Here is a 23,614-nt window from a genome sequence, read left to right as displayed (position 1 = left end):
CCAGATTTCCGGCCATGGTAAGAACATAAGTAGGGCTTGGGAGTCAGTTTGACCAGGGCCCCACAGTGGGCGCCAATCTGTTCTGGTCCCAAAGGCCTTGATCTATGCTGACTTACTACAGATCGGCGAATCAACCTTCGAGGGGAACATATGCTGTTTTGATAGTGTTTTTCTGGGATGTTTTTTCTTTGTCCGTTTAGCAAGTGAGGGTTGTCTTTTATACTTGCGAAACCCCTTTAGCCAAAGTTCGTGATTGCATAAGACTCGGGGTTGTCGGTCATGACCTCCGAGTATTCCAGGGTCATGGCGGTTTTGATACCCAACCTTCCATTGTGGGGCTTAGCCAATTGGGTTGGGTTGAAAAAAGGTTGGTGGACCGATTTCCTTCTCTTAGGTCGAAAACCTCGATCGGAGCCGGTATGGGTTCGCCAGGTGTACAAATGTTAATAATTTTTATAATAACAAAATATAATAGTAATAATACTAGTAGTAATACTAATAATTTCACTACTAATTTAAGTATTAATTTTCGTATATTATAGTTAATATTTTTTCTAATTACTTCTTTACTCATAATAATAATAATAATAATAATAATAATAATATATAATAATAGTAGTAACTTTTTTTTGAATTAATTATTTCGATGTAATGATAAATCAACAACAAAAGAAACAAAAAGTGCAAGTAATTGGAACATGATCATGTAGTAAATATAAATAAAATGGGTGTCTAGCAATAATAATAATATCCTGTATTGATAATAATAATAATAATAATATCCTGTCTAGCAAGTAATTAATATACAATCCGTAGTAGATAAAAGTAAAATGTGTATCTAAATACTACAATTCAAATAATAACCCTAAGATTGATATTAATATAATAATAATAACACTAATATTATTTAAAATAAAAATACAAATAATAATAATAATAATAATTATATTAATATTAATACTAATACTAATTATTATTTTTAAAATTTAAATGATTATTTATAATAAAAAAACTACATTTAGTTTTATTATTTTACTAATTTTAGTAACTATTTTTTGGATTCAACTATTTACTCAATATAAAGACAAACCAACAACAAAGCAAATAAAAATGCAAGTAATTAAAATATAATATTTTGGTATATAAAAGTAAAATGTATATCTAAATACTACAATCCAAATAATAAAACTAATAATAATATCATTAAAACTAATAATATTATTATTAGTAATAAGAATTTTTTCTAATTTTTTTTTTCATAATATACAAAGATTAATATATTATATATTAATATTATAAGTAATACTATACTAAGATTTTTACTACTACTAATATTATCAATAAATTTAATAATAACAACAATAATATATAATCATAATATTAATATATTATTTGTTAATATCGTTAATAATACTAATAATAATAATAACAATTATAATAAAACAATAATTTTACTATTACTACTAATGTTAATAATTTTTATAATAACAAAATATAATAGTAATAATACTAATAGTAATACTACTAATTTAAGTATTAATTTTTATATATTATATTTAATAATACCAATAATAATATATAATAGTAACATATAATAATAATAATAATAATAATAATAATAATATTAATAATAATAATAATAATAATAATTATTATTATTATATTAGTATTGGTTATAATTTTATTACTATCACTACAAATAATATTTATAATAATAATATTATTAATAATTACAAATAATAATAATACTTATAAAAACATAACAAATAGTAATATTATTAATAATTACAAATAATAATACTTATAAAATATTACAAATAATAATATTACTTATAATTAATATTATAGTTGAAATCATAAATAAATGAAAAAATAAAAACAAATTGGTTTTTTGTAGTATTTGAACCCGGGTCCTTTTGTTACACAGTTTTATAATGACGAAAAAATTAAACTTTATGACACTTGTCAATAAAAGAATATGGGTAATGTAGTAATGTTGATGGTATCTTCTTTTCTTACTATGTAATAGATTTAAATTTTTATTTAAAAAAAATGTCAATGTGTCAAGCTCATAACATGGTCATTTTGTGATTTTTTTCTCTAATTTTTTTATTAGTTAATTTTTTTTAAATTTAAAATTTTTTTATTTAAAAAAATGTCCACGTGTCAAGCCAATATCATGTCACGTGTCAGGATAAGTTTTTTTTATATTTAACTAGTATACTAGCCCGTTGTTTTATTTTGTATATTAAAATAATAAAATAGGGAAAGTATTATGTAATGAAATATTATAAAAATTAAGTTATATTGTTGTAAATGTTGTTATTAAAGTAATAAAATAGTAAATCTAAGTGATGTATTAATAATTTCAATTTTAAATATAATATATAGAATTGATATCACAATATAATACAGTTAATTGATTTTACGAAATGATTATAATAGCCTATGATCCGTGCGAACATTTTTTTTATTTTTTATTTTTTAAATTTTTTTAGAATAATAATATAATTGTTATTATATTTATTTAACACCATTATGAATAGTAATAATAATAATAATAAAAATAATGATACCAATAATAATAATAATATTTATGCTATAAATATTAATATTAATGCTAACATTAAGGTTAATGTAAACTATAATAATCTATAATTATATATAAAGATATACATTAACAATAAAACAAATAAGAATGACAAGTAATTGAAATGCGATCCCGTAATAAATTAATTTAAGATGTGTGTCTAACTATAATAATAATAATAATAATAATAATAATAATAATAATACCATCATAATAATATCTCGTAGTGCTAAAAAATAATAATAATACAATAACTACATATATAAAGAGATATACATTTGTTATGTCCTTTTTTGTTTATACAATTTTATCCTCTTAATTATTAGTTGTTATATTAAAATAAATAATAAAAATTATTTTTTCATTTTTTCATTTTAATAATTTTAGTAACTATTTTTTTAATTCAAATAATTACACAGATATAAAAATAAAATGAACAACAAAATAAATAAAAAATACAAGTGATTAAAATATAATCATGTAGTAAATAAATGTAAAATGTATGCTTAACTATAATAATAATAATAATAATAATAATAATAGTAAAATAAAAATAAAAATAATAGATAATAATAATAACACGATAATTGTAACGTCCCGTTTAATTATTAATCGGAATTAAAGGAAACGTCACGCGATAATAGTACTGCAGAGTAGTCTTGGGGTCCCTAACACAACCCCTATAAAACTAGGCACACCACGTTGCCGACAAAAGCAGGATAGTTGGATACGAATACAACGTAGAATGTAGCGTAGAAATACGGAAAGAAATACATGGGCCTTGGCCCTAAATAAACACTAGGAAACTCCAGCCCGGATGGCTAAGCAGCGGAATCACCATTCGCTTGTTGACCCTGAGAACCTCGCCCAACTGCTCCCATCAACCAAGTTGATGATCATCGCAAGGAAAAACGGCCACATACAACACAAACATACAACAAAACGGGTAAGCTAGAGCTAACAACATAAATCATGCAGTCAAACATATTTTCATCATCTCATATCCACATAGCAACCAAACATGTTATGACTCTTCATCCATTACACTACGACTCGACTCGACTCATCCGGATACGTATAACTTGGTCGGATTCAGCGGATGCTTGCACTTGTGTGGGTACCTCTGCTCGAACCTGAGCTGCTCGATCCTGAGCCATGTATTACCAGTGTTGCAATAAATCAAAATCTCTCCCACCACAAGGTTAGCCCTTAGTGAGTTTCAGGCCTCCTGCTACTCCCACCACAGGAGTCAGTCTGCTCTAAGTGAGACTAACTGGCTCCTCGGAGTGTCAGAATACACCCTTACCTTGAATCCTTACCTAGTTATACAGATGGGGCACCACCATGAACACCCACTAACAAGGGCCATGGAATTACGTCCCGACCACTGAAGCGCAACCCCGGAGGTCTCACCTAGAGACCCTAAGGAATTACACGCTGACACGGACCAACATTCATAAATCAACAATAAGCGAATATTAAATTATATTTTTCAATTTCATCCCAACCCTTGAAGTTCAATCCTCATATCAATCACATCTCAAATCAATACCTCTGATCATCACCACCCCAATGAGTCTGGGGTCTCATCTCATATTAATCACGTATCTCTTTAGTTCCCACCCATTCATTGCATCTCACATGTTAACATCATACCCAACCCGTCATACGTCGTTTGTAACTCATGCCAACCATGCAAATTATTCCATCACATATAAGTTCATCATCACACAATCATACCCAATCAAGACAGATCACTCGGGAACCATCAAACGTCCAAAACATAACGCAGCCTCGCCCAACATCTCGCCCAGGCTGAGGGGTCTCGCTCAGGCGAGCCTCCCCTCGCCTAGGCGAGAGCACAAAAACATGGTGGGGGCATCACGGGATCTCGCTTAAGCGAGATCCCTCTCGCCTGGGCGAGTGGCCAGCTCACTCAAAAGGTGAGCGAGTCGCCTGGGCGAGATTTCGTGCAGAGATCTCCCTGTTTCATCTCGCCTAGGCGAGATTGACTCGCTTGGGCGAGATTAACAGGTCTCGCCACTGTTCTTCATTGTAACAGCCCAGAAAACGAGCCAAACCACACATGCAAACCATTTTTACACATCACAACAACAGATCTAACCATGCAATCAACAACCAACGCAGAAACAACTCTAAAAAGACTCGAAACTAGAACCCTAGCTTCCCGTACCTGGAAAGGAGCTAACGGAACTTTGACGCGGAACTTTGGGGGCACAGTAGCTCGAGTGATGGACCTAGAACTGGCGGAACAGCGGTGAACACGATTATTTTCGGATTTTAATCGGTGGAAACGAATGTAAAAACTCATAAGGTAAGTATAGTAGGTTAGAGTTACTTACGTGGAGCGGGAATCACTAGTCGAGCTCTTGGGATGGACTGGTTCGAGACGAAGAACGAACCCTAGCAGAGGGGGGTTGCGGTTGCAGCTCTAAGCAAGGGCAGGGTGTCCGAAAATGGTAGGGTACCCTAGGTTTAGGGCAGACCTAGGGCTTATATACACTGGGCCAACCCTTAGGCCCACTTAGGGGCAGCCCACTAACCTTTAGGGTTGGAAAAAAGAAATGGGGTCTTACAATAATAATATCGCATAGTGATAAAAATAAAAATAATAATAATAATACAACTACATTATATGTTATAATAATAATAATAATAATAATAATAATAATAAAAATCTTTGGTGTCTTTTTTGTTTTTTCAATTTTATCCTCTTAATTGTTATATTTTAAACTTAAATAATTATTTAAAATAAAAAATTATTTTTCAGTTTTACTATTTTACTAATTTTAGTAACTATTTAACCCTTGAAATAATTATTCAAATGTAAAGATAAATAAACAACAAAAGAAATAATAATAATAACTATTATAATAATTATAGTTCTAATTAATAATAATAGTAGTAATAATAATTATTATTATAATAATAATAATAGTAATATAATAATAGAAATAATTGTAGTTAATAATGATAATAATAATACTTATAGTTCGTAGTAATACTCAACATAATAATTATAGTTGATAACAACAATTATAATTAATAATAATAATTAAAATTAGAGCTGACAATAATAATAATAATTAGAGTTATAATTGATAATAATATAATAATATAAAAATAAAATAATAAATATCATGAAAATTAAGTTATATTGTTATAAATGTTATTATTAATGAAATTAAGTTGTAAAATTAATTTTAAATATAATAAATAAAATTAATATCACAATATGGTGCAGTTAATTTAATTTACAAAATAATTATAATAGTATATGACATGTGTGTAGCGCATTTTTTATTCATTTATTTCAAATATATTTAGAATAATAATATAATTGTTATTATATTTATTTAACCATTAAAAATAATAATAATATTATTAATATAAATTATAAATTATAAAATTTTTAAAAGATTAAAAATCTATTTAGCAAAAGTATTTAGTATAATAACATTTTTTATAATTAAAAAAACATTCATACTAATAACATCACTGTGAATAATAATAATAATAATAAACAAATAATAATAATAATAAATATTATAATAATTATAGTTCTAATTAATAATAATAATAATAATAATAATAGTGATAATGATAATAATAATAATATAATAATAGAAATAATTATAATTAATAATAATGATAATAATATTTATAGTTGATAGTAATAATGATTATTAATTATAATTGATAATAATAACCCATGACGGATCTTGATCAATAATTTTGGAGGAGCCAAAATAATTTATAGTAAAAAATTTTGAACTCATCAATAATTTATTCGGAATAAAAATCTCCAGTTATTCCTTTTTTAATGCAAATAACCATATTGTGTTCAAGAAATTCATCTTTCATCTTATTCCGATTTTTGTTTTGAAAATCTTCGTTGTAGAAAATGAAACATTAAGAGTTCAATAAAATGAATTAGAAAATCAATCAAGTAAAATATCTTTAATTTGTTTATTTTTGTCAAAGATTGACATAATTCAATAATGGTCAACAAATCTGTCAAATTTGAATGGGTATGAACAGCAACAATGAAATGTTGGAGTAAAATTTTAAACTAATGATATATTTATCAATATACCTATTTTTTTTTAAGTTTAAGACAAAAAAATAATTTATCATAATCTAATAAAAGTAATAACTTTACTACTAATAATGTTAATAATACTAATAGTAATAATATATAATAGTAACATATAATAATAATAAAAATTATTATTATTATTATAATAATACTAATATTTGTTATAATTTTTACTACTATCACTATAAATAATATTTATAATAATAATATTATTAATGATTAGAAATACTAATACTTATAAAAATACTACAAATAATAATATTATTTATAATTAATATTATAGTTGAAATCATAAATAAATGAAAAAATAAAAACTAAAATTGACTTTTGTAGGATTTGAACCCGGGTCCTTTTGTACCAGAGTTAAAAATGACGAAAAAACTAATTGTTATGACACATGTTAATAAAAGAAAACGGGTAATGTAGTAATTTTGGTAATATCTTCTTTTCTTAATATGTAATAGATTTGGTCTTAATATTCGTTATTTTTTTTTTCAATTTGGTCCTAATTTTTTTAAAATTGAGCAATTTTGTTCCTTTTCAAATTGAGACAAAATTAATTTTTATATTAATGTTAGACTGATATTCTTATTAAAATTCATATTTTTATTAAATATTTTTAATTTAGAGTCTGAGTTGGTATAAAATTAAAATAAAATATTTAAAAGTTTGGAATAACACCATTAATTTAAAATTTTAAGGGTTAAAAATACTTAATATAGGGAATAACACCATTAATTTTAAATTTTAAGAGGTTCAAAATAATATAAAGTATTAAAATTAAAAAAATATTAAGTATTTTTAAATTCTTAAAATTTTTAATTAATGGTGTTATTGCCTATTTTAAATTTTTCGTTTTTACTTTAAACCAACTCTAACTCTAAATTAAAATATGCATTTTAATAGGAATATCAGTATAACATCTACATAAAAATTAAATTTTTTGTCTCAGTTTGGACCAAATTGAATATAAAAATATGACCTTGACACGTGACATGATATTGGCTTGACATATGGATATTTGATTTAAAAAAAATTAAATTTTTTAAAAGAATTAAAAAAAAATCACAAAATGACACATGACATGATATTGACTTGAACATTTTTTTCTAAAATAAAAAAATTAAATTTAAAAAAAATCAAAATAATTACAAAATGACACGTGACAGTTACTGTTCATAATCTATTAACTATTTTAACGGTCTTAGCAAAAATAATCAAATTAAATAAATTGACGAATATTAAGATTAAATTGAAAAAAAAAAAGGAGCAAATTAAAAATACCGAACAAATACTAGAACAAATCATTATTTAAGCCAAATAAAAAGTATGGCTAATATGTAACTAATTTTGAAAGAACTTTTACTTTTTGTTTGGTAAATTTATCAAAGGCATGTGTGATTATTACTAAAAGCAAAATAAGTATTTAATTATTTTAATTATTATAATTATTAGCGGAATTTAAATAAAATTAATAAAATTAAAGTTTTTATATTGAAACTTTAATTTTTTTTTTCATATTGTATTTAAAATATTTTAATACTTGTTGAAATAAAACTGACTATTCATTCTTATTTAAATATTAAACAATTGATATTATTTGATATATTGTACATAATATTTGTGTCTCTTATATCCCACTTTTATTTCTTTTAGCTATATAAGCATATTACGATCATCTTTCATTCCAAAAGAATAAAATAGGAAAAATTATCTAATATTTAGAGATTACAATGCGATGAGGGCAGATTTTATTATTTCATTTTCGAAATAAAAATTCCTCTTCATAGTTAATAAATATGAAATTTTTTATCATCTGTTTTTTTATTGAGTATCGAATATACTTGTATCTTGCACTTGAAATTTCTTTCTTTATTGTTTCAAATATTAATTAATCTTTTAAATCAGAAAACACAATAAATTAAAGATCGTATTACAAGAGATTTGATGTAAAAAGATACACATATTTTATAATTCAATATCAAATATTAAGAAAAAAAGTTATAATTTTGTAAATATTAAATAAGGTATCAAATAACAATTAAATAAATTAAATAAATGTTAAATAATTATAGAAAAAACATAAAAATGATTAAAGGTGTTTGATAATAACATGGAGGGTTGCATTTCTTATGAATATAAGAATATAAAAATAATTATCTTGTTATTTATATTTGATTTTTTTTACATTGTAGACGGTATATATTAGGAATTAATGAAAATTAAATTATGTATATTTTTATTTATTTTATATAAAGAATAACATTTAATATTAATAGATAATAAAACATAAAATTAAATATAATAAAAAATAAAAATATTCAGGTTTGATTTCTATTTTTATTCAACAATTGACACTAGACTTATGTTAATTACACCAACAAAGCAAACCATCTATATTAAGAGTTTCAATTCGAATGAAGAAATCATTGATCTATATTTGTAAAAGACCAAATTGCATTAGTTTTTAAAAAATCGGGACCAAATTGAGACTAAAAAAAAATAGGAGACCAACTTAACATTTTTAAATGAAAGCATGAATTAAAAAAATTAATTAAACAATATATTCACTAACATAATTTTTATTTTCCTTTTCATTGCCTTTTTAGTTTTTCACACATTATAATCATCTCTCACTCTCATATATTTTCTATTTGTTTTTAAAGAAAAAAATAAGGTTAAATATGTTTTTGGTCCCTTAACTTTTAGTGAAAATTGAAATTAGTCCATGTTCCAAACCTTGGCCTAATTTAGTTCTCCAACTTTAGAAATGTTTGGATTGAGTCCTTTTAACCAGTTTTTTAAAGTTTATTTAATGTTTTAAATGCATTTCATGAGAGTATTTGATTTGTTTACCCCGCTTGACACATGTCCGTTTCAAAGTTAGCTAAGAAACTGTTTTGAAACACGTTAGAAACATCAAATAAACTTAACAAAATTTTGTTAAAAGGACTAAATCCAAACTTTTGTAGAGTTGGAGGACTAAATTGGGCCAAGGTTTCGGAGACAGACTAATTACAATTTTCACTAAGAGTTAAGGGACCAAAAACATATTTAACCGGAAAAAAAGTTAGATACAAACTCTTATTTTTGCTTTCATTTATCATTTATCTATTCCTTTCTTGTCTCTTATCTCACTTGATAATGAAAACATTATTTTTTTTTATCTTATGAGCTTTTTGTATATTCATTTTTTTGAATATAAAAAAATAATATATTATGTTTTTTTATAACCAATTTTTAATTGTGACTTGACTATAATATATTTTTCTTTTAATAATTACGTGTCTCAATTTTTGATTAGAGTATGATAAATTATTTTTTATATTATCTACAAAAAAGGTATATTGATAAAGATAAAAGAATAAATTCATTGTTTAAAAGTGATGAAAAGGAAATGATTGATGAAAACAAGATAGATTCTACTTTTTCACATATTTTGAAGCATTATATTAATAATCAAAATATTCAATTAGAAAAACCATTTTTTTGAAAAATTATACTAATGATCAAATCTAATGATCTCAAAATTATATTATTTTGACCTCTCTAACACTTTTGATCAAGGTTGACTAGAACGCCTTGAGTTTAGCCTTTCAGATTTTGAAATGACTAAATATTTTTAAACTTTTAAAATATAAAAACATATGTTACAAATAGTTTAATTAAAGGAGTGTTGGTTGTTGTGAAAATTGTGGGATTGGTATTAAATCTTGATCTTTGTGCTCAATTTTTTCTACAAATTAACATAAGTAACATATGAAAAAATAAAAGAAAGTAGGGCATTCATAAATTAAAAATTATTTAAAAAAGTTATAGAAAAACAAATAATAAAATTTATAAATATTTTAAATATCATCTCACATTTTCTTTTCTCTGTAAATCTGACGAGATGTTTTTTTTATTATAATAATAAATAATATAATATATTAGTTGAACAAAATTGCAGAGAAAAATCAAAATAATAATAATTTAAATTTAAAAATAAATTTGTATTTTTTAAACTTCAATATATTATGTTAGATACATGCTGATGAAGAAGATTAATTATAATAAATTATTATATTATAATAAGTAAAATGTATTTATACAGTAACAAATTTTCACTTATGAGAATGGTTAGGAAATAATATATAAAAGTCATTATGTAATGTCATGTTTGGCGGGGAACATCTCGGTGCTTCAGCCTTGCCGTGATCTACAAAAAGAAATATTTTAAGCGCAGTATGAATAACTTCAAATAATAGATTGTCTTAATTCTAACATCAGATATATCTGATGCCTTTTTGTATTTGGAAATACATGGTGATTTTTGTTTTTGTCAAGTTCCGCCACTGATTCCACCTGATATAATCACCACCACCCCGAAGACGAGGAAGAGAGGTAAAACTTTGTAGAGAAGGAAGACAAAGAGAATGTATTGCTGAAAAATATTCATTCCAGAAAACTCTTTCTGGAAAGTTCTTCTTGAAAAACTCAATTTGAAAAACATGTACCTATTTGGCCCAACACATATACTCAAGTATAATATATGGCCAAATATCGGTAATTTGATTCCATCATAAATATAATTTTATGCAATATATCAACAAAATTTATGGTTACTCTGGTCAAATAATATTACTATTATTATCATGTTGATTTATTAAAAAACATTCTTATCGAGTTTAGATTTTGTATTTGCAATACACATGGCAAAATCTTGGGAGTCTCTTTGTAAGGTAAGTTAGTCTAAACACGGGAAGATCCACTAACAAAAGACTCTCTCATGCTTAAGTAAGTGAGAGACTTAAGGATCTGTTAGAGTAAAAGTGAAAGTATGAGAATGTTTTCAATGAGTTATATTTCCTGGTTGTGCCCTCTATAAAGAACTAGGGAGATATGGTTATTGTGCCCAAACATCTGAGTAGTAATGGCAAATAACCATCTCATGAATGAGAGGCCACAACAACTATTTGACTTTATTCATTATGGGTAAAAATTATCGAGCCTTAATGGTGCATATGTTAAGCACATATTTTGTCACATTTTTAATAACTAAAAGAGTTAATTGAGTTAAATAGCTCATTTTAGGTTAGATTCTTCTATTGTAGTGATTTGACCTCTTTTATAGAATTCTTGTTAATATGTTATTTTAAGCATCCTGTTAGGATTGATTAATTAGTTTCTAGTCTTAGCATTCCTAGCATTTAAAACTCTAGGTTGGTGATTTAGTCTTGATAGTTTAGTTTCATTAGGAGAACTAGTCTAGTTAAATAGTTTGGTTTATGCATTCATCATAGAATTAAGGTGAGTAACTTGTGTGATCTCTTTTGAAGCAAGAAAAGCAAATAAAGGCTAACCATAGAAGGTTGAGTAAGGTCTAATTAGCAACAAACCTGGCCATTAGAGAACTGTGGCTCCACTAGGTGAAAAGGACTTAATCAAGTGATACAAAAGTTGACTTCATAGTTGACATCTTTAAAATAATACTTTTGGTGCTGCTATTTGTTGGAACCTTCAAGGACAACTAATTAATGAACTTGCTCAAGGTTGAAGAAAGGAAAAGTAAAGGGAAAATGCAGCAAAAATGCAAGCTAGTGCATAGAAGAACAATAAAAAAGGAATGGTTGATAAGGGAGTTGACATTTTGAAGTAAAGCTCAAATGTAAACTCTAGCTTTTGGAGATCACAAAGAACAACTATTGGCACTATCGAGATGCATACACCACCAATATCAGCTCTTGCATCAAAACACATCATACAGTTTGATACGATGCATCAACATACACTTCAAACGAGTTAGTCATATCAAGAATAGGTAAAAGTGGAGCACTCACCAATCTTTTCTTCATCTCCTTGAAACAAGCTTCACATTTATCCGTCTACTAGAAAGGTTGATCCTTTTGATATAGTTGCATTAAAGACCCCACCATCTTAGAAAATCATTCCACAAACCTGCAGCAATAACCTGACAGCCCCAAAACACTTCTCACATTTGTTATAGTCTTAAGACACTCCCAATTTAACACAACTTCAACTTTTTCCAGATCCACAAAATTACCTTGTGCTTAAATCACATACCCAAGGACCTACACTTTGTGTAACTAGAACTCACATTTGGACAACTTCCCATACAACTCATCTTCTCTTTCTCTTATCTTGAGAAATACTCTCAAGTGGCAACATACACCACTGATCTTGAGTATGGTGAGCCTTGTGCCCCCTCAAGGGGCGTGCCATCACCATTGAGCCCCCTCCCCTCTTCTCGTCTTCCATCTTTTATCATCTTCTTTCACTTTTTGTTATTTTCGTGCTTAGTTCAATTCACATGTTATGTATTTATGTTCTTATTTTGGTTTTCTTGTTAAGTGAACTTCTCTTCCTTCTCTAGAGTTCCTTGAATTGAACCCTCACATCTAGATAACATATTATTATCTTAATGACTAGTGGGAATATTCATGGAGCTTTCTAAATCACCACAACACAATATTTGCTAACTCTTAAAATGGGTCTTTATCACATGTGAAAAAGAATCTCAATTGACATATGTTACAAGAGTGTCTCCACTTGATGAATTAAAAATTTGGTGCCAAGTTGCTAAAATAAACAAAGGTAAGGTATATGGACTTTGATGTAAGTCAATGAAATTGGGAAACACCTCCATGCTATAAGAGAAGAATTGAATAATTAAAAAATCAATTAAAGGTAGTTCAAACTAAGAGAGATGATATTCTCTGTAGAATTCTAAATAATGATAGAAATTCAACAAAATAACAAAATGTTTCAAATGTTGATGGAAAAGATGGATGTTCAACCTTCAATATGAACTACAACTCATTTTGTAGCCAACTTTATTAAGTTTCTTGATGAGTTTAAATCTTTGTAAAACATGTAACATTATCTTTGCATGATGGTTTTAGCTTAGATACATTAAAAATATATTCTAGTGTAATATTATTAAACTTTACTTTGTAAAATTACAAAAATATTTCATGTTGCAAATGTGTTATAAATGATATATTTTAATGTTTGAAATGTGTATAAATACTTGATATATTTTAACTTTTAAAACAAGAATTTACAACTTAAAAAGTTAGTATTAGTGACTGAATTTGTAACTAATATATTAGTCATTAAAATGTTCAAACTCACTAAGACAATCGATCACTGAATCGATTATTAAATTGGTCATAAGATCAATAAAAAAATCAATCATAAAATCAGACACTAAATTATTCATTAAATTAATTATTAAATCAGTTACAAAATCAATCACAACAAAAATTACTGAAGGTTACAAACATTAGTGACAAAATAAATAGTGACTAATTTACATCAGCCATTATATTGATTAGTGTCTGATTTTTTCCATTTAGTGACTAATATTTTGATTACTATTTTTTTTTTATTTACATGTTTGGTTAATAGATGTGTTGCAAACATTCAAAAGGAAAACAAGATTCCACATCACTTATTGTCATAAGTAAAATGTGTGCTCTATAATAGATGTGTTTCTTGTAAGAAGGGTAAGTCTTAAAAAAATATAGCCACCAAAATCAACACTGCAGTCATCGTCACAAATGTTTCTAAATAGTAGCTCCATTGCGTTGGGGAGCGGTACTCAGCGGAGATCGCATTTCTCCATCGAATTTCTCCAGCAAATCGTCTTCCTCACGATGTAGTTTGGAGCTCCACTGTTCACTGTCGTCGTTCATCTTGAACATTTCACCAACATGAGCAAGATAAAAGGTAACCCTAGGACCTGATTCTTTGTTTATGTAGTATGATCACAAAATTGCATTCTCGTAATACCTTTTTACAAAATTTCTCTAAGCCTTTATGCTTTGCTTCCATTCTGTTTGTCTTATGATCTCTCAGCATTTTACTTTTCCTTTCTTTAATTTTTTGTTATTGGTTTGGTAGGTGAATCCACGTTACTTTCCTTGGTTCTAAGTGTATAACGGTTAAATATTGTAGTGCTTATATTGTTTTTACTGCTGCAGCGTTAGGCTATCACATTAGGTTTCAATTTGATGTCGGTGCTTGTTTTGATTAGTTAATTTGAGAGTTAAATCTTGTTTCAGCTCATGCATGGAATTTCTGATTTTGGGTTTAACAATTTGAGCTTATCTCTAATCATGCACCAGCATTCTAAGTCATTCTCCATAGTCATTGCATCTACATTGCATTTATACTTCAAATTCTTTGCTGATATAATAAGCATATCCACTGTAGTTGGGGGTTGTAGACGTTCTCTGCTATGTTTTGATCTTATTGCATGACTCTGCATCATGATTCAGTTTATGCATGATTTCTAGTTCTGAATAAAGTACATATCCATTGCATTGATTCATATTTAACAGCTTGGATTAATTGCAATTTGCATGGTTTGAGCATAAACTTTGTTTTGCATTTTGGGTTAGGCTATTTTATACATCCATTCAGTGGCTTCCATTCTTCTTCCCTTCTATAATCTACCTTCACAGTTGCATCTCATGCATTCATCTTCATTTGAGAATAATTTAAATGCATCTTTGCATTGCATCTAGAGTTAAATTGAATTGGATAGGTTGCTAAGTTGAAGCTCCTGATATGAATATGACTTGAATAAGTTATTACTGTTGTGAAAGTTTTAAAATTTCTGCTGCCATATGATTTGATGTTGTCATAGACCAGGATTCTGTTGTGAACTTTGCATTGCATTCACGTGTTTGTTCCATAAGGCTGCATATTACTTTAAATTGCTAGTTTTCATGCATACTTAGCTAGTGCATATGCATATAAGTAGTTCATACCACATTTGCATTGCATCAGGAACCTGATTATGAATTGATTAAGTTGTTGTTGGAATCCTAAATCTAACTTGCCACTCAGGTTTCACGTGAATTTTGCATTTGCTGCATCTGTTGTATGTTGTCCATTTGGTTTCAAGTATGCTTTTGGTTGCATACTTACAACCCCATCATGGAAGTAAATTAGCATGTGACTCATGTTTCTCACTCTCCCCTTAAATTTTCTTTTACAACTTTTCTTTTGAAATTACAGTAAATTTAATAGTTATACTACACAAATTTAGGCTTTATTACCGTCTCTGAACTATTACAGAAAAAAACTAAGTCGTGTCATAAAATTTTAGGAAGAAGCCTATCCTCCAAGAATGACTTGAACAAAACAAATGATCTTTCAGGTTGTGAGAAAGGGGCCGCATGAGAGGCACCTCTGTAGGGGAGTATTGTATTCAGTCCTAGTTGTCTAGCCAGCTTTTGAACTAAGGTGCAGCTTCCGGTTAGTGGAATTACTGAATCTTGATCTCCACTATAATGAAACATAATATGCTTCTATTAATTTGTACATTTGAAACATAATTTGCTTCTATTTCTCAACTCAATGTAGCTTCCCATCAGCATGTTCTTTTGGATTCATTGATTGATTGACGTCACATTTTATTTGCACATTTTATTTGCAGTTTTATTGGAAACCTTGGTCTCTGTGGCTATTGGCTGGATTCATCTTGTCAAAGGTCTCATCCTACTGAGCGAGGTTAGCTGAACTTTCTAGTAGGAATACCATGTTACTTATTCACATTTCTGTTTTATGGTTTTATAGTAATTAAAAAATCTTAGTTTCTCCCCCCTAAAGATCTTCCCATCAATGTTTTGTTTGTATGATTTTCCCTGAACACCAATCACACACATTTTGTGGGACCTATTTATCTTAGTTGGATATGAATTATCTCTCTAACAAGCTATCTTTAACTAAATAAAACCATTATTGCAATTTCTCACCCAAAACTATTGTACGCTTCCAATCACATTCGCACATTCATTCAAGTTATAGGAAAACAATTTTAAAGTGTTTTATATAATTGTAAAATATATGTTTTGTTACAATTTTATTACTATAAAACAGTTTACTTATTATTAATTATTATACAAAAGTTCAGTAAATTTATATTTAATTACTATAAGAAAGTCGTGTTTTCATGTTAATCTAAAAATGTACCATTCTTATTTTTAATAAAGTAATATTTTAAAAAAATTATCCTCAATTGTTTTTTCTTTTTAACCAATTTTTCCTTTAATCTCGATGGTGTTTTTTTTTTCAAGAAACCTCATTTCATTTGATCAAATTCAAATAATTTAACCTTGTCATTCCATGTTGCTACCTTAAGATTTAAATTTGGGGGATAAATAAGAAATCACATCGCTCATCTTTTCATTACTTTAGATTTTTTTTTTTACTTCTTTCGTGACTCCAATATAATTTAAACTTGTCATTCCATATATTATTTGTCAGCATTTCAGTCAAACTAGAGAAAGTTCACAGTAGGCTAAGAACCTTGCAACCTTGGTTCACCCCCTGTAATTTTATTCTGTTATAAAGCATGTGATAACTCCATAGTTTTGTCTTCTCTGTTTCTAGTACTTCCTTTCTCTGTCATCTATTTCTCTGTTAACAAATTACATAAGTATATTATAATACATATGTGAATTTGAATAAGTTATAAGTTTTTTTTTTATTCTAGGTTATAAGTTTTTTTTTATTCCAGGTATTTGATGTTGGAAGTGGTACTCTATCACCTATTGGTATAAGAAGATCAAGCAGGCATAAAAGACAAGTTAGGAACATAGATATAGAAACATAGCTATAGAAATTTAGCAAAATGTATTATAATAATATTTTAGATTTTTTTTGGCTTTTGTTTTCAATGTGAAAACTTTTGGATGGTGTTTCATAATATCAACTTTTTAAATATAAAATATGAATTATGAATGAAAGTATTAACGATCAAGATGTTGTGTGATTTTTTAATTTTATGGAAAACAGGTTCAATAATAATAGAAAGCAGGTTACATAAAAATAATATAAAAAAAATCATATTCAAATTATGGCAGTTGAAACATCGTATAACACATTTGTACAGTGCAAATAATGGCATTTCTAGATGTTGTATTTTGCATGACAATTCTTTAAAAATAAACAAATTAAGACGGTTTTCACTGTCATTATTTGCGAACAAAATACGACGGTTCGAACTGCCATTATTTGCGTAATGCATTTAATGGCAGGTGTTGCGGCGTTTCGTCCAAGACCGCCATATTATTCGTTGTGACGGCAGGATATATGGCGGTACCCGTACCCGCTATACGCGCAAAATATGGCAGTCAAAATCACCATTTTATACCTTAAATAACCGTCGTATTTAAAATATTTTTTTGTAGTGGAAAGAGAAGTTTAGCGCATTGGTTACTCAACAGAAAATGAGCTTTAAGAAGTGTGGAAAGATCTTCCCATTTGCATGCCCACGGCAAAACCTTAAAGAATTAGAAGACTATTGGCAAGACTTAATTACAACCATTCATTGGAAGAAATAATGCATGTTCCTTAGCTTAGTTTCACTGAAACTTCTCCTCTAGGCATTACCCATCACCACAAGCTGTCATTTATTTTGGTCTATTCCTAACAATTCCTCAATAGACATGACTACTTGATTAGTTTTATGGAATGCTATAGGAAAGAAAGTGATTTTGATATTTTTAGCAAAGAAATTGATTTCATGGAAAATTTCATACAGGGCTATAGGGTTTTTGACAGATCTATATTAATAAATCACTGAGTTATTCATGTAAATGAGTACACTTGATCTTTAAAAAGGTATTAAGTTAACTTTGTTTTTTCCATTTTTTTTGTTTCCAACTTAGTCACAGTACATTCATTGAAGAAATAATGTATATGCTCCTTAGCTTAGTTTCATTAAAACTTTTCCTCAGGCATTATTCATCAGTAACAAGCTATAATTTATTGTGGTCTATTCCTGACAATTCCTCAATTGACATAACTACTTGACTAGTTTTGTAGACTATAGGAAAGAAAGTGATTTTAATATTTTTTAGCAACGAAAACGATTTCATGGAAAATTTCATACTACAGGGTTTTGGACAGATCTATATTAATAAATTAATGAGTTATTCATGTATATGACTAAACTCGATCTTTTAGAAGGTATTAAGTTAACATTTTTTTTTTCCATTTTTTTGTTTTCAACTTGTGGAACTTTACATTCACAATGACATTAAAAGAAAAATAAAACTCTTAAAAGGGGAAAATGATAATGAAATTAAAGACCAAGTCACAACATTAAATTGCGAACGACAAGATGGAAAACATTAAGGACAAAGGCATTTGTCCTCGAAACTTTACCGTTTCTTCCTATGATGAATGCCAACATCGGGCTTTTTTTTCTAACACAAAAATACAAAACAATAGTATATAGTCTCTTTGCATCATCATTAATGAAATTTTGCCATTATCAGCATTGATGATGCCATCTTATTGGTTTTCATAGAGTTAGAGAATACTCCCAAAATTATTATAAATTTTATGAACCCCTCTAAAAATATTCATTGGTTTCAGTTTTCTTAGTCCTCCGCAACATGAAGTTTATTCTTTTTCTAATGAGTTGCATATTTCATAAACTGTTTTTACCTTCTGAAACAGTTTTCATTGCAGCAGAGACTTCATCCCTTACACAATCCCAGTCCCTCAGTTACAAACAGACCTTAGTTTCCCCCGGTGGAATCTTTGAACTTGGTTTCTTCAACCTAGGAAATCCCAACAAAACCTACCTCGGGATCAGGTACAAGAACATCAGTGTACAAAACATAGTATGGGTTGCAAACAGTGCCATCTCAATCAACGACTCTTCAGCCATCTTGAAACTAGACAGTTCTGGCAATTTGGTCCTCACACAAAACAACACGGTTGTCTGGTGCACAAGTTCTGAAGAAAAGGCACAGAATCCAGTAGTAAAGCTCCTGGACTCTGGCAATCTTGTGATAAGAGATAGAAATGAAGCAGAGGCAGATGCATATCTGTGGCAAAGCTTTGATCATCCATCTAATACATTGGTGCCAGGAATGAAGCTTGGATGGGACCTCAAAAGAAATTTTAGTGTTTTTCTGAAAGCTTGGAAAAGTGATGATGATCCGACACCAGGAGACTTATACTGGGGCGTTGTTCTGCATCCTTATCCTGAGATGTATATGATGAAGGGACCAAAAAAGCACTGGAGACTTGGGCCATGGAATGGTTTGCGTTTCAGTGGAAGGGAACTTAAAACCACTCATAACCGTTATGAGTTTGTCTCCAAAAAGGAAGAGGTTTATTTCAGATGGAACCTAAATAAAACTAGTAAAGTAAAAAAATTTGAACTGAACCAAACTGCTCAACAGCTTCAACATTTTGTATGGTCAGAGACATCATGGACTTTGTCTTCACCAATTCCAGTAGAGTACTGTGATAAATATGGAGTTTGTGGAGCCAATACTTATTGCACCTCTGCAACATCATCGTGTGATTGCTTGAAAGGGTTCAAGCCCAAGTCTCCTCAGAAATGGAACACAAAGGCCCAAGGTTGTGTCCTCAAACATCCATTTAACTGCAAAAACAAGTTGGGTGATGTTTTTTTTTTCATGGATGACTTGAAAGTGCCGGATACTGAATATACGTTTGTGGATGAGACTCTGAATTTAAAACAATGCAGAGCCAAGTGCTTGAATAATTGTTCCTGCATGGCATATACCAATTCAAATATAAGTGGAGCAGGCAGTGGCTGTGTCATGTGGTTTGGTGATTTATTTGACATCAAACTGTGTTCAAATCCAGAAATGGGACAGCGCCTATATATAAGGTTCAATCCTACAGAATTAGGTAAATACTTTTTCAGTTTGATCCTTTTATTATTTCTCTCTTCCTAGTTTCAATCTTGTCTGAGATAGTTTAAGCTTGGTCCTTCAATATGAAACTGAACCTATGTTGTTTTATTCATTCAATTCAACTATGAAGAGTCTATCAGTCACAAGAACTCTACAATAATATATGTAACCTCCATTGCTGCAACTTTCGGAGTGATTCTTGCTATTTATTTTGTCTACAGAAGGAAGACTTCAGGTAAATTAATCTTCTCTTTCTCATATTTCTCCGCAATTATAAGAGAATAGTTCTACTAATTATATTATAAATGGAAATTCTGCTATTTGTCCATTTGCTTGACAAGTGCTTTATTGGTTTTATTAATGATCCTTTGGAATCTCGGTTAACTTACATTATAGCAGGGTTCTGTTCCGTGTCTCTTTGACATAATGTCGTATGGTAAGGTTTAACGATATTGAACGTAAAAACAATCACAAAATTCTGATGTTTTGTTTTCTCATAGCAGCCAAAAATAGAAAATAACTACGAAAGTTATGTTGATGATCTAGATCTCTCATTACTTGAAAGTTATGTGTTTGATCAAAATCAACAATACATAGAACCACAACATCTCAAATGACTATAACTAAACTCATAAAAAATATATAAATCCAACTGTGATATTAAAGCCGACGGTTCTGAGTGACTGACCGCATAATCATAATAAAAAAGGATCACCCAAGTAATTGACTTTATAACTATAACCAAAAAGGAGTCACCATACACCTGAAGGAAAATATATCATATAAAAAAAAAAGAAAAGAAAAAGGGACTCACCTTTGAAGGAAAATTGTTGAGAATAGTCCAAGTGTGAGTCAAAAGTTTCACATTGGATAGAATAAATAAAGTTAAACACTACATAGATAAAAGGCTTATAACCCTATTGTCTTAAAAGTTTTAGGATAAAGATAGTGTTAAATGTCTTATATGTGTAAACCATAACCCATATGATAAAATATAAACCCAACAAAGTAAAGCTAATAGCTATTAGAGTTGGTGCAATTAGTGGGGACTTTTCATTTTTCTTTTATATATATATATATATATATGTATATATATATATATATATATTTTGGAAATCTCAATGTGTTGAATATAAATGAGAGGTAAGGAAAAAGTTCCCTAATCCATTAAGTTAAGGTTTTTGGCAGAAAGTGGTTCCAATATCCCTCTATCTTTAATAATGTTATTGAATGGTTTGTCCCTTTATTCCTTTTGTGCAGATAAGTTTAAGGAAAATATTGAGAGACAGCTACGTGTTCTGGATGTGACTTTGTTTGATCTTTCATCAATCAAAACCGCTACTAACAATTTCTCATTGAGTAATAAGATTGGACAAGGTGGTTTTGGACCTGTATATAAGGTAATTCAATATTTAAGCACTTAACAAAAAACAAAAAGGAAGAGTCCAGAAATGTATTGTTATGAAAACATCTTCTGAAATTAAATGAATGCACTTATGCAGGGAAAACTAGTGGATGATCGAGAAATTGCTGTGAAAAGACTTTCACAAAGCTCTGGACAAGGAATGACTGAGTTCATGACAGAAGTGAATGTGATTGCAAAGCTACAACACCGAAATCTTGTAAAGCTCCTTGGTTGTTGCTTTCAAGGAAAAGAAAAGTTACTAGTATATGAATACATGGTTAATGGCAGCCTAGACACCTTCCTTTTCGGTATGTAATTTGAGGAATGCATAGACTAGAAGTCTGTCAAGATAAATTTCAGACGAGCACTTTTTGGAGAGAAAACAAATATTCTACAAAAGTTAAAAAATTATCTTATGTAGAAACTAATTTATATAATTTCTCTCATTTAATTTATCAAAGATTATACTCTAACTTGTATGTTAGTTTTAATTACATTTTCTGTTTTTATTTTCTTCCTCTAGAGGTGGTTACAAATAAATTTACTGAACAGCCCTAGATCAGTCATATTTTGCAGCTTATTCCTCTTGTATACCTGATGTTAAACAACATATATATGTTTGTGAAAAAAATAAAACAGATAAAACAAAAGGTGAATTGCTGGAATGGCCCCAACGCTTGCACATAATATTTGGGATTGCCAGAGGGCTTTTGTATCTACATCAAGATTCCCAGTTGAGGATTATTCACAGAGATCTGAAAGCAAGTAATGTTTTACTTGACCAAAAGTAAATCCAAAAATATCAGATTTTGGAATGGCCAAGGCTTTTGGAGGAGACCAAATAGAAGGAAACACAAATAGAGTTGTTGGAACCTAGTGAGTGTTGTTTCTCTAACTATACTACACCACACTTGTTTAGTTTTGAGTGTAATGATATTTTTTTAATCTAAATGTTTGGTGCAGTGGATACATGGCCCCAGAATATGCTGTTGATGGACAATATTCAATCAAATCGGACGTTTTCAGCTTTGGTATTTTGTTGTTGGAGATTATATGTGGCAACAAAAATAGGGCTCTCTGTCATGGGAACCAAACTCTGAACCTCGTTGGTCATGTAAGCACTCAACAAACTTATTATTATCTATGGTAGAGTTTGAACATGAATAACTAACCATGTTCTCTTTCATGTTTCAGGCGTGGACACTTTGGAAAGAGCAAAATGGTTTAGAGTTGATTGACTCAAGCATAAAAGATTCATGTGTTGTCTCAGAAGTACTGCGATGCATCCATGTTAGTCTGTTGTGCGTGCAACAACACCCTGATGATAGGCCAACCATGACATCGGTTATTCAAATGTTAGGGAGTGAGATGGAACCGGTTAAGCCGAAAGAGCCTGCTTTCTTTCCAACAAGGATTTCGGACCAAGAAGAATCATGCTCAAATGTAAACCAAAAGACTTCAAACGCTGAATTAACCATTACCTCAGTAAAGGGCCGGTGAAAGTTATCTAGTCAGCTGAACATATTGCATGGACACACAATTTTCCTTGGAAGTACTTGCATTCCCTAAGGATTATCGTTTCAAAACCAGTTTAGTTGTGCTGATGCATTTGCATAATTACGTATAAAATTCCCCATAGGTTTCAAAATGATGTTACTTTCTTCTTTGGGAAAAAAATAAAAACTGATATTGATAGCACAGATGATATACATGTTGTAGGAAAGGCTTCATTCCATGAAGTAACCCTAGCCACAAATTGCTTGTCCTTTTTATCGGCAAAAACTTAATATATATTTACAGTA

At 28.8% G+C, this 23,614-nt stretch overlaps 1 pseudogene; it reads left to right on the top strand.

Moving 5' to 3' along the window:
• The first annotated feature begins 279 nt into the window (after positions 1-279).
• On the top strand, positions 280-23,584 carry LOC114165423 (annotated as a pseudogene).
• Positions 23,585-23,614: the final 30 nt, after the last annotated feature.

Source organism: Vigna unguiculata, chromosome 10 (assembly GCF_004118075.2).
Source record: "Vigna unguiculata cultivar IT97K-499-35 chromosome 10, ASM411807v1, whole genome shotgun sequence".
NCBI lineage: Eukaryota > Viridiplantae > Streptophyta > Magnoliopsida > Fabales > Fabaceae > Vigna > Vigna unguiculata.
Note: the sequence above shows the minus strand (reverse complement) of the source record. Positions and strands in the feature narration are given on the sequence as shown.